The 13,051-nt window shown below is 45.0% G+C and overlaps 1 protein-coding gene across 1 annotated transcript in view; it reads right to left on the reverse strand.

Annotated features, from left to right (window-relative positions):
* Nucleotides 1-11,596, reverse strand: part of DAGLA (diacylglycerol lipase alpha) — a 132,317-nt gene extending 120,721 nt beyond the window's left edge. The window contains exon 1 of the mRNA XM_073604664.1: nucleotides 11,457-11,596. The gene's annotated coding sequence lies outside the window, so the exon portion shown is untranslated. The remainder of the gene's footprint in view (nucleotides 1-11,456) is intronic.
* Between the last annotated feature and the right edge of the window lie 1,455 nt (nucleotides 11,597-13,051).

The raw sequence follows: 13,051 nt of genomic DNA on the forward strand, positions 1-13,051 counted from the left end.
TTCACATCAATGCATTTTTGTACCTCTGCATTTTTGGAAAGGGTCGGGGACTTTTTTTTCATGCAAAATGCAGCGTTTTGCATGTAATAGAATTCAATGGACCAGCATCAAAAACGCAAGTGCACCAAAAACACTCAAAAGCAACATGCATAGGTGTAAATCGAGCCTAAAGGGGCCTTATACCCCATTCACACTTATGCATTTTCAGTGCTTTTTGCATTTTGCAGATTTGCAGTACAGAACGTGTTCCATAGGAAACCATGTTAAATGGATTGTGGTGCAAATCTGCAAAATGCAAAAAGCACTAAAAATGCATAAGTGTGAATCAGGCTTGAGAGAAAAAAAAAAAGACGTTTTTTATCCACTTCCATTGCGTTGACATATGTTAATGTGCATTGCCTAATGTGCATTTTAACACAACACACTGCACATGTATACAATGTTGTGGTATGAAGGAGGCACATAGACAAGCACTGTTGCAGTGACCAGCGTTTATCCAGTGCAGAAAATCGCAGGTCAGTGGATGTGGTGTGAATGAGCCCGAAGACATGCAGGTTATCTGGACCTTTCAAGAACAATTTAAGGCCATGCCAGCGACATCAAGAAGAGTCACAATGTTTGGGAGGGGTCCAGCTTCTTTTCAACCTCTCACGCTCTGACAAGTATACTTGGCAGCCAAACAGGAATGTGGTATTGCAAGATCCGGTAAGCCACATGAGAATAGTGTGCTTCCTTGTGCCCACAACACTCTGAGTGCCAGGGCACAAAACTAGAACCAGCTTTCTTATGGTCTCATCTAGGGCTGCAACTAACGATTATTTTCAGAATCGATTAGTTGGCCGATTATTGTTTTGATTCATCGGTTAATAACCTTAAAAAAAAGTGTTGTTTATAATTTAGTTAATATGTAACGTTTTTTAAAAAAAAGGCAATTTATTCTTAAATATCTCTATGCAGTGGTAAATATAAATAACCAACTATATGGTTAGGGAACAAAATCTCTAATCCACTCTGAGAATAACAGACAGAAGAGATATATTGTATGTAAGTTGTAAAGCGCTACGTAAACTGTTGGCGCTATATAAATACTGTATAATAATAATAATAATAATAATAATAATGTACTATTAGGAGGTTGAATTTGGTAAATATCATCAGACTCAGAGGTCAAATTTTTTTATTTATAGAAACAAAAAGTTAAAGACTGTTTTGCAGATTTTCAAACAGAACCATAATATATTATATGCTGGCCATACAAAAACAATTCCTTCAAAAAAAATATCATTTTAAGAACGTTTGTTCGATTTTCTAATCATTAGTGGGGTCAAATCGATGTTCGTTTTCAACCACAGTGAAGGGAAAATTTAGAAATAATAGAAAACTTGGTCAAGGGAATTTTCAGACAGTGTATGTGGTTTTCATTGAGAAATTACATTCATTTTAAAACAGAATGTTAAAAACAAGTGAAAATTTCAAACATTCAGCAAATGTATATTGATCCGTGTGACCAGCATAAGGCTCGGTACACACCAATGCAGTTTGCTTTTGATCTGTTTCTGCAGTGCTTTTTGCTGTGCGTTTTGATTTTTGCGCACGTGATTTTGCTGTGATTTGTGCTTTTTCATTCTTTTTTTTAATGCCTTTTTTTGGCCAATTTGTTGTTGGACAGATTAAAAAAAAAAAAACAGAAATTGCTGCAAAAACGCACTACGTGCTTTTCTGCAGCTTCTCCATTAAAGTACATTGAACCAAAAAAGCACCGTTTTGCATTGAAAAAAGTCCCCTGACCCTTTCCAAATACACAGCAGCTGAAAAAAGCCTCGATGTGAACGTGTCCCATAGGAAACCATGTTAAATGAACTGTAGTGTGTTTCTGCAAAAGGCACCAAAAACACATAGATGTTAACCAGGCCTAAGACATTTAGTAACATAATGGGGTTAAAAAAAACTAAAATTAGCCCTGTATAGTACAAAAAGAGCAAATAATCGCTACTGTAAGGGGTTAATTTTTTTTTTACTGTGGAACAATGAAAGTAATATTTACAGTAGCGATTATTTGCGCTTTTTGTACTATAAAGGGCTGATTTTAGTTTTTTTTTTTTTGGATTATGCCCAGTGTGCCCATTAGCTGTTAAGGAAAATCGTCATAGGTGATGAAAGCATAAAAGTATAACAAAAAGTATATTTCATGCAAAAAAAAGACAGCTTCCGTTTACATTCATTTATGTCCACATAAGTGAGAGGACTCGAATGTAAGCGAATGTAAACGGTCCCTTTACAGCTGCCCGCCCGTAGACATCCATGTGGTTCAGTCTGGAGCTGTCGGAAAAACAGACAGATGGATCCAGACTGAATGATTGTATAAAAGAGCCCTTAGGTCAGTTGAAGAGGAACACCTTGTAAATGACACATGTTATAACCTGCACAGCTCCCACGTCAACTTCCTATCAACCAGCAATCACTTAACACGCCCGTCATATGCAGCATCCCCTCCAGCAAAAGGAAAAGTACAACCATCTCCCAAACACACCTTTCTTCTTTTACTACAGCATTTATCAGAGAACCTTCCCGAAAGCAAAACAATAGAAGGATTTCATCTGTTCCAGTTGTTTTCTGGACTTTGTGCTGCGATAAAGTCCATCTGACGGTCATGTTTACAAAGTTGAGCCTAGATTCACACGAGAATACGGTGTGAGAAACCTGCAATCCGTGCGCGCTTCCCGCACTGCATTAAAATCGCACTGCCCTTGCGATCTGCACAACACCCCAAATGCAAGCGTTTGCCTGCACCACATCACATTGTACACAACGACTGTGTGATCCGGTTGTAGTGAGGTTCTAAAATTGGGGCATGAATGATTTTACTGCAATGCTGTGCGATTGCAGCCCATTCAAAATTGAATAGACTCCAACGCACTAAATCGCATTTTAATTGCACAAGAATGCGGTGCAGTTCCTGTGCGATTCATATTCGCCTCATTGTGTGAACCGAGGCTAAAGGAGAAGTAGGGCCAAAGCACTTAGTTCTGCACTCCTGTGACCCAGATTCAGCTGACAGCGGGCTAAAGTCCACTGTCAGCTAAAGTGACTCAGCCATCCAGGCTCTGGAATGATCCCGACTTTAATGTTGCAATCTACCTAGATGCCTGGATCAGCAGCTGGCACAGCCTCTCAGCAAGCCGTTGAGAGGCTGAGCCAGCTGCTCCCGCCCCCTCCACATCCCGGTGTTCTGCCGAGAAAGTTCCCCTCAGCGGATAAGGACCCCCCTCTACTGCGCAGGCGCAGCAGGAACAATAAGTGAGACGCCGAAAAGAGCCGAAGCTGAAGACCCGAGTCAGCTGTACACGGCGCCTGCATGCCAACACTATTTTAATAAAAAAGCGTTTGTAACAGGCCCCTCGCGGGCTCCCTACGCTCGCCACGCTTCGGGCACAGCCTCACTGCGCTCGGCATATTATTATTCTAACTCTATGTCCACTTGAATGGTGGGGCTTTAACGTGGACATAGGGTAGAATGTAGTACGCAGGCGCCGTGTACAGCTGATGATCAGCTGTTCATCTTCGTTTGTCTATTTTCGGTGGCTCCGTAGACTTTGGTACTGCGCAAGTGCAGTACTGGGGGGTCCTTATCTGCCGGGGGAACTTTCTTGGCAAGACACCGTCTCTCAAGTGAGCCCTGGAGGGGCAGAGCAGAGAGCTGCTTACTGACAGTCACCAGCTCTCTGTTCATCGATGACTGAGAATTGAGTGATCAGCGGTCTTTGATTGCTCTGTTCTTGGTCTTAGAGGCGGCAGGGGACAGATGCAGCATTGGACCAATGCTACATGAGTATGACTGTTTTTTTGGGTTTTTTTTCTTTAAAAGTATATAACCTAAGGGCTCATTCATGTCATGATCGTTGAGCTGCACTGATCTGTAGTCGATGCAAGCTCAATGCAAGAGCACCTTTGGTTTTCTACGTGCTATTTTGAGTTGCGTTTTATGCAGCACAATGCACCTCGCCGAATGACATATCTGATTGCATTGTGAACGCACAGCAGTGTCTAGAGTTGAGGGCCCTTTCGCACCAAAGCAATCTGTTGCGATGTGTCAACGCATGCGTCCTGCATTAAGGCAGCTCATTAATTATGAATAAGCTGTAAACACACCACAAAGGATGAAAAAACACACACACACACACCCTTCTATCAAATCGCACGGCTCCACAATACATTGTTGTGCACTGCACTCTACTGCAAAGTACGTGGGAGCGCCACAATTAATGACACCACACAGGGAGCAGGTGTGTTGAAATGCAATGTGGCAATGTGCATTTGATCCATGCATTGGACCCACACAGATGTACACTCTGATGATCCATGCATTGGACCCACACAGATGTACACTCTGATGATCCATGCATTGGACCCACACACATGTACACTCTGATGATCCATGCATTGGACCCACACACATGTACACTCTGATGATCCATGCATTGGACCCACACACATGTACACTCTGATGATCCATGCAGCCAGCCACCTGTCATTGTTTGAACAGACTGCCTGCATGCCCCTGCACAGAACACCTGTACATTCTGTGTAGCTTAAACCGACCCTTTCCACGGGCGTACAGATCAGTATGATCATGTGACTAAAGCCCCGTACACACGATTGGATTTTCCGCTGGCAATTGTGTGATGACAGACTGTTGGCCGCAAATCTGACCGTTTGTACGCTCCATCAGACAATTGTTGTCTGACTTTCCGCCGACAAATTTTAGATGGAAGGATATAAATTTTCCACGGACAACGGTCTGTTGTCGGATTTTCCTATCATGTGTACACAAGTCCGTCACACAAAAGTCAATGCTCACCAAACACGACATTAGCAGAAGGTGCCCAAAGGGTGGCGCTCAAGAGCTAAAATTCCACGCAGTACGTCACCACCTTTGTGTTTGTTGGCCGACAATTGTGTACCGTTTGTATGCAACACAAGTTCACAGCACACGCCCTTCAGACAAAAGTCTGGCGCTTTGTCTGCGGAAAATCTGACTGTGTGTACGAGACTTTAAAGGAATTTCTGTAAAATGCACAATCATTTCTAAACTGTGACGGCTTGGAATGCACTGAAAACGTTACTTTAAAAAGGTGAACTAACCCTTTAAATCACAAAATTAAATTACAAGTTGCCAATAAGCACCACAAGATATGCCCCATGGGATAGATAATTGTGATCGGAATAATATCTCATATAATCAGTTTATGCAGAGCTGTAATTAATGAAACAGACAATGCTGGGTGAGAACAGCTTAGGCCCCAGACACACACCGGGCGCTCAGCCCTGCTGCATAACGATCTGGTTTTTAGCTGTGACTGGAGGGCACAGGCATACCGGCCAGGCCTGCTCTATGAGATTCTGACAGCTGCTGTGGCGGGGCAGGGCTGGGCGGTGCACCTGTATGTACATTTAGGGAAGTATGCATCCAGGGACAAATGCCAGGAACACAAGCAGTCTACGTTGCAGGAATTCATCCCTGAGTGCACACTGCCCTAATTGGTAGTACTGCTGAGTGCACTGCCCAAATGCAGCAGCTGTCATCTTCAATCTGTGTATATTTGCAGCATTCATTCAAAAAATACCTGGTGATCCTGCCATGAAGATCCATCTTCAGGCACTTCCTGTCAAAGGGTGGCAAGAATCTGTCCCCACTTCACATATGGGTCCTTGCATTGTCACCCTGTCACACAGGCGTCCAACAGAGCCTACAAGTGCCCATGCCAACACACATTACCCAGGTACAGTCCACCATGGTCACCATCAGGAGGAATACCATGCTGCCCTCACTAGTCCATAGCTCCCAACTGTCCCTGATTTGGAGGGACTGTCCCTGATTTGGAGCAATGTCCCTCTGTCCCTCTTTCCCCCTCATTTTGGTCTGATCTATATAGTTGTATATAAAATGCACTTTTTATCTTTCAAAAAGTATTTCCCAGAGCTAAACCTTTCATCTGATTTCTAAATTGCTGCATTTGTACATTTTAAAACCCAATATAAAGGAATAGTAGTGGTAAAAAAAAAAGTCCTTGTGGATTTATTTAACCTTTTTTTTGGGTTAATTCTCCTTTAAGGGGGCGTGTCCTATGCCTACATACATTTGTTAGTAGGTGTCCCTCATTCCCATTTCAAAATGTTGGGAGGTATGCTAGTCTACATGTAGACAGGAAATGTTTGCACTAAATTAGCAGCACTGAGATTCAGCAAATAATTTAAAAAAAGTATATTTTTTTCACTTAAATGAAAAGAAGGATGAGAGCACCACTCATCTGTTTATAGTCCAGGAAGTCTTTAGTGTACGTGACAAGAATTCAGGAGAAAAAGCCAACATGTTTCAAGGTTCAGAGACCCCCTTCATCAGGGATTAGATGCAATGGTACAAGTTGCTGTTCAGGTATTCCCTGATGAAGGGGATTTGTGAGCCTGAAACATGCTGGCGTTTTCTCAGAAATGTTTGTCATGTACGATGAAGACTATAAACAGACAAGTGGCACTCTCATCCTTCTTCATTCCCCACTCCAGGGACCCCCCTTAGGCTGGCTTAGTCGACTGTAGTGCAAATCTGCAAAATGCAAAAAGCACCAAAAATGCATATGTGTGAATCCAGCCTTAGTGTACCTCAAGTTGACAGAGATCATCCTCTCCCTGCTCCCACTATGGTACTCTGATTTCCCTAATGGGCGTACACACAAACTGAAAATCAGACGAAAAATACCGCTTTCGGATCGTTAGTACAGAAATTTCGAGAGCCGACAACGACAGTTCATCCGATAGGACAAGCACAAAAAAAAATGTTCTCGTATGATAACAGATGGTATGATTTTCATTTAAATCAGTACAGTTGTCGTCTGAAAATACAATACAAATACATTACAACACATGACATCACTTCCGATTTTTTATTCTGTCAAACAAGAATTTTCGTAACTTTAGTAACTTCTCCATTTTTTATGAGATTAGCATGCAAAAAAAAAAAAAAAAAAAAACGGACAATCTGTCGTCCAATTTTCGGATCGGATCGTGTGTACAGGACATAAGAAGCCGACACAGTGCTGAGCGCAGGCCCCGGCTTTTCCTTTACCTAGTGCTCTACTAAATGCCAATTACTTATGTTCCACTGTGCTTTACCAGAACTAAGGCTGGGTTTAGGGCTCATTCACACCAGACGCTGTGTTACAACATAGTGGCTGGTTACAGTGGGATCACTTCAGTGCCAATGCACTGATCACAGCACATCACACTGTTGACTTTTTTTTAAGCTAACCTTTTTGAAATGTCACACAGAGACATTTTATTAAGTTGTATTGGCTGCCATGCCATGCAAAGGCACTATGTTGAAAAAAAAAAAAGTATGGCTTGTTGTAATGAGGTGGTGTGAACCGGGCACATAGGAGACAAGGAGGAGCATTTTGCCGTGTCTTGTGGCGGAACGGCGCCAGAACAGCTGCCCAATGCAGTTCCATGGCATCGGGTGTGAATGGAACCTTACACTTTCAGATTGAGGGGGTGGTGGTAAAAACATGCCGTTGAGAATCTTTTTTTACCACTCCTCTTTAAATCAGAGTTCCACCCACTCCTCCCCCCCCCCCTTTGGTGCCACATTTGGCACCTTTCGGGGGGGAGGGGGATAGGATACTTCTTTTACAGGTATGCTTTCCCCACTTCTGGGAGCCTCAGTCGTGGGTATTTACGTCATTACTGGGGCTCCTTTCCCGCCGGGCCAGTAGGAGAGAGGACCGGAGCCTCACGCATGCGCAGTAGGGTTCCCAGCGTGAAGCCATAAGGCTGCATAGCTGGGTTCCCTTACTCACAATGGAGGCGGCAGCACCCGACAGCTGATGGAAACATCATCTACGGTGCCGACATCGCTGGACTCCAGGACAGGTAAGTGTCCGATTATGAAAAGTCAGCAGCTGCATTATGTGTAGCTGCTGGCTTTTAATTTTTGCAGTCATGGGCGGACCTCCACTTTGAGCTGCAAAAGCTATAGACAGGGGTATACACATGCTGTGGCCATAATTATGGCTTGTGTCATAACTGATGACAGGTGCGGTACTATGGCAGCTGAAGATCAAAAAGGCCAAGATGGCAGCTTCCTTGGCTGGAAAGGACAGGAGGGTTTAATTCCACTTTAAAGTGAAACTTCAGGCTAAAGTAAAAAATAGGCAGAATTTGAATGCAGAAGAGACAAGCTTTGTTTTTTCTGCATTAAAGCGATTGTAAACCTCAGACATGAAATACGAACAAAGCATATCCCTCTAAGGTGTACAGCGATGGCTGTACTGCATTATTGCTGACACTTGTGGCTCCCCCTGCAGCTCTGCCAGCTTCTCCTCCTTTTTATTACACCGGATGTACTGCAGGGGGATTGCCATCGGTGTCGTCGTCCCCCCCCCCGGCCTTCCTGTGGGACCCCTTCCCTGCAGCATTGCCAGCTTCCCTTCTCTCCTGCTAGCATCTGCTGAGGGCACACAGGGGGATGTTTCAGGATGGAGAGTGGGGGTGTGCAGTAAATATGTCCTACTTACCAGCCCCTTCCTTTCCTGTAAGAATACAGTGAGCGATTGGCAGCGATCACTCACTGCACCCATTCATCACTGAAGCATAGTAAATTGTGTTTACCATGCTTCAGTTTGTGAATGAACAGGGAGCCGCTCAGCACAGAGCACTTCTCATTCATTCACTGTCCAGTGCAGCTGAGGCAGCAGAGAAAGAAACTGGGGAATCTCTATCCTCAGTCCTTTTACCTGTAATAAACATGAGACATCAAAAAGGAAAGGGGGGCTGTGATTTCTAACAGCAGCCCTGGGCTCGGGGAAGCCAGATCACTGAAGCCGAGGCAAGTATGGTTCTGCTTTAAAGTGTTACTAAACCCAGGACCCTGCATTCACTATATCTGGTCTCCCACAGTACACAGAACAGGGAAATGCAATTTTTTTTTAGTAAATATAAACTGCTAAATACCTTTTCTTATCAGCAGTTAGAGCAGTCTTGTGACTTCTATCAGTGTCTAGTTAAAGCTTGTAGGAGGAGTTTTCATTCTCCACTGATTGTGCTATGAGGCTGCAGGACCCCTGACCCTCTGTCTGGACAGTGCTGATTGCATGTGATCAGCACAGGGCCATTCTCCCAAGAAAAAAAAAATCTCTTTAGCAATACACACCAAACTGAGCATGTGCAGCTTGTCCCCAAGGCTCTTTACAATCAGGTGATGGTTTGGGCACAATGCAAGAAGGGGAGCATCAGAGAAGACAGGATCAAACAGCCTTTTTTTACTCAATGCAGATGATTAACCCCTTAGGTTTCACAGTGAGTATAACAAGCATCCTTTACTGCATATACAGACTGATTTTACTATTGAGGGTTTAGAAACACTTTAAGTTCACAGTCTCCATCCCCTCACCCCCAAACTGCCCTTCCCCCCTTACAGAGTCTAAGGGGTTCCTCCTCAAGCTGACTCCTGTCATTTTTTTGAATTTCACGTGACTATGCATGGCTCCGCCCACTTTACCGCATCATCCACTCACAGAGCTCTGTGAGAATAATAAGACTACAAGTCCCATCTTCCACCATAGAGCAGGTGGTGAGGTCACCCAATCACACTTCCTCCAGGCCCACATCTCAACCTGCGGCTGGAGGAATAGTCTGCAGGAGACGGCACCCGCCATCCCCTGATCACAGATGCAGCGCTCTGCAGGCTCCAACCCAATACAATGAATAACGGCACATTTTTATGAAGCGGTATGGGAGCATGGATGGTATATATATATATTTTTTTAAGCAAAAGGCAGACAATACCTTTAAATACGATGGTTGATCTAGATTGAGGACCGTCCGGCGCTGTCCCTGGACTATGTGCAGAACTTAAACCAATCATCCCATCCATTTTCCAAGATCATGTCCCATAATAATCATCTACAAGTCCTACATCACTATTCATCATCCTCACACATCGCTATTCTCCATCCTCACACATCGCTATTCCCCATCTTCACGTCGCTATTCCCCATCTTCACGTCGCTATTCCCCATCCTCACACATCGCTATTCCCCATCCTCACACATCGCTATTCTCCATCCTCACACATCACTATTCCCCATCCTCACACATCGCTATTCCCCATCCTCACACATCGCTATTCCCCATCCTCACACATCGCTATTCTCCATCCTCACACATCGCTATTCCCCATCCTCACACATCGCTATTCCCCATCCTCACACATCGCTATTCCCCATCCTCACACATCGCTATTCCCCATCCTCACACATCGCTATTCCCCATCCTCACACATCGCTATTCCCCATCCTCACACATCGCTATTCTCCATCCTCACACATCGCTATTCCCCATCTTCACGTCGCTATTCCCCATCTTCACGTCGCTATTCCCCATCCTCACACATCGCTATTCCCCATCCTCACACATCGCTATTCTCCATCCTCACACATCGCTATTCCCCATCCTCACACATCGCTATTCCCCATCCTCACACATCGCTATTCCCCATCCTCACACATCGCTATTCCCCATCCTCACACATCGCTATTCCCCATCTTCACGTCGCTATTCCCCATCCTCACACATCGCTATTCCCCATCCTCACACATCGCTATTCTCCATCCTCACACATCGCTATTCTCCATCCTCACACATCGCTATTCCCCATCCTCACACATCGCTATTCCCCATCCTCACACATCGCTATTCCCCATCCTCACACATCGCTATTCCCCATCCTCACACATCGCTATTCCCCATCCTCACACATCGCTATTCCCCATCCTCACACATCGCTATTCCCCATCCTCACACATCGCTATTCCCCATCCTCACACATCGCTATTCTCCATCCTCACACATCGCTATTCTCCATCCTCACACATCGCTATTCTCCATCCTCACACATCGCTATTCCCCATCCTCACACATCGCTATTCCCCATCCTCACACATCACTATTCTCCATCCTCACACATCACTATTCCCCATCCTCACACATCGCTATTCTCCATCTTCACACATCACTGTGCCCCATTCACACATCGCTATTCTCCATCCTCACACATCGCTATTCTCCATCCTCACACATCGCTATTCTCCATCCTCACACATCACTATTCTCCATCCTCACACATCACTATTCTCCATCCTCACACATCACTGTGCCCCATTCACACACAGCATAGAAATGGTACATGAGGAATCTGGTGATCCCGGGGATGTCAGGGTGACAGCTGTCATCCGGGCACACACAGGTGACACGCGCTGGGTGTAGTGATGATGTCATTAATCAGCGATGATGTCACCAGTCAGCGGTGTGCACAGCTGCCCAGCTCTGCCTGTATAGAGAAGGGGAGCTCCCAGCTGTAGGAGCCCCTCCTGCACCCCCGTGTGAAGCCCCCCAGTCCCTCTCACCTCTCGGGGGCTCCATGCCACCTTCTCCCTCTCTCCTTCTTTCCGTGAACCCGGCGCAGCGGCACGTCCGCACCGGGGCGGGATCTGGCGTCACTTCCGGAACCTCCTCTGGCACCGGCGGTAACCATGGTAACTGCGCAGCCCGGCGTGACGGAGCCGGGAATCTCAGTGACACCTTGTTATGAAGGATGGAGGGGCTTCCTGCTCTGATCGTACCGGAGATCGTCTGAGCAATATCAGTGGATAGATGACTACCGACAGAGGATGGAGACAGCCCGAGGCTTCTCATCACTGCTCTATGGATGTGTGTGCATGACAAACCATTCCTAAGTCTGGATCAATCTACATGGGTGCTGATCGATCGATGGACGAACGAACGAACGCCTCTGGACAAAGCTACAGATTGGACGATCAGCAACGATGTTGGACGCACGATGATTTACTAAATCTGGAGAGTGCAAAATCTGGTGCAGCTCTGCATAGAAACCAATCAGATTCCAGGTTTTTTTTTCTTCCTTTTTTTGCCTAAATGATCAAGGTAAAGTTATTAGAAGTACCAGATTTTGCACGCTTCGGTTTTCGTAAATCAACTCCACTGTTTGCGTCCAGAGTGCGTCCGGATGAGCCGTTCTATGTGATCAGCCATTGATTTGTACAATACGAGGCCCCGTTCACACTTGCGCTTTCCAGGAACGAATGAAAACCACAGATTGGGGGAGATGAAAAGAAGTCGTGGGTGGTCCCGCGCAGATGGCTAAAAATGAATATATGGAACTGCTGCCCCGACTAATACAAGCACCTGAGTGGAGAATATGGTAATTATTGGATTGAAACCATTGATTCCTTCGTGCAAGTAGAAGTGACTCGTGCTTTAAATTTGGCTAGTTATCTGGCAAATTAATGAATCCAAATACATATAGTGACAAAAGTGCAAGCTTGAATAAAGTGACTGATGCTTTTGCGAACAATTGATATACACAATCCTTTTATATAAGCACAAAGTCTTCTTTTAAAAAAAGTGACAGGCGTTTTTCAATTGTGTTTTCTCTTTGTGCTGGTCTTTCTTATAGTGCCCCCTATAGGTATTGCACTCACCGGAAATGTTCTCCCCTCGAAGGGGTATTTCACATTCACAGTGTTTGCCACGGTGCGGCAGATCCCAGATCCACGTCTTTAGAGACCTCTCCTTACTTTCCTTTTTTAAATGTTCATCCGTTTCATCCACATGTAGAGAAAAGATGCTCCCATAGCATGTACATGCTCAATAAAACTTTTGGAAAACGGCATCCCAGAACGAGAGCCGCACCACCCCGCTGTCATTTAATGGTGGGCGGCTACTAGTTAAGTTATATATAAGTCACTGATTAGAGTGCGATATTGGGGCACTTAGATTCCTGGTCATAGGATTGCTTTTAAGAACAGCACCACACCTACACATTGGGGGGAGGGGGGGATTTTCTAAAATTGGTGTGCTCAGAATCTGGTGCAGCTGTGTGCATGGTAGCCAATCAGCTTATTCAATTAAAGTGCTGCTAAACCCACAACAGTAAATCAGTCTTTATATGCAGTAAAGCATGCTTGTTAAACTCACTGGA

This window comes from Aquarana catesbeiana, linkage group LG11 (genome assembly GCF_042186555.1).
Source record: "Aquarana catesbeiana isolate 2022-GZ linkage group LG11, ASM4218655v1, whole genome shotgun sequence".
Taxonomy (NCBI): Eukaryota; Metazoa; Chordata; class Amphibia; order Anura; family Ranidae; genus Aquarana; species Aquarana catesbeiana.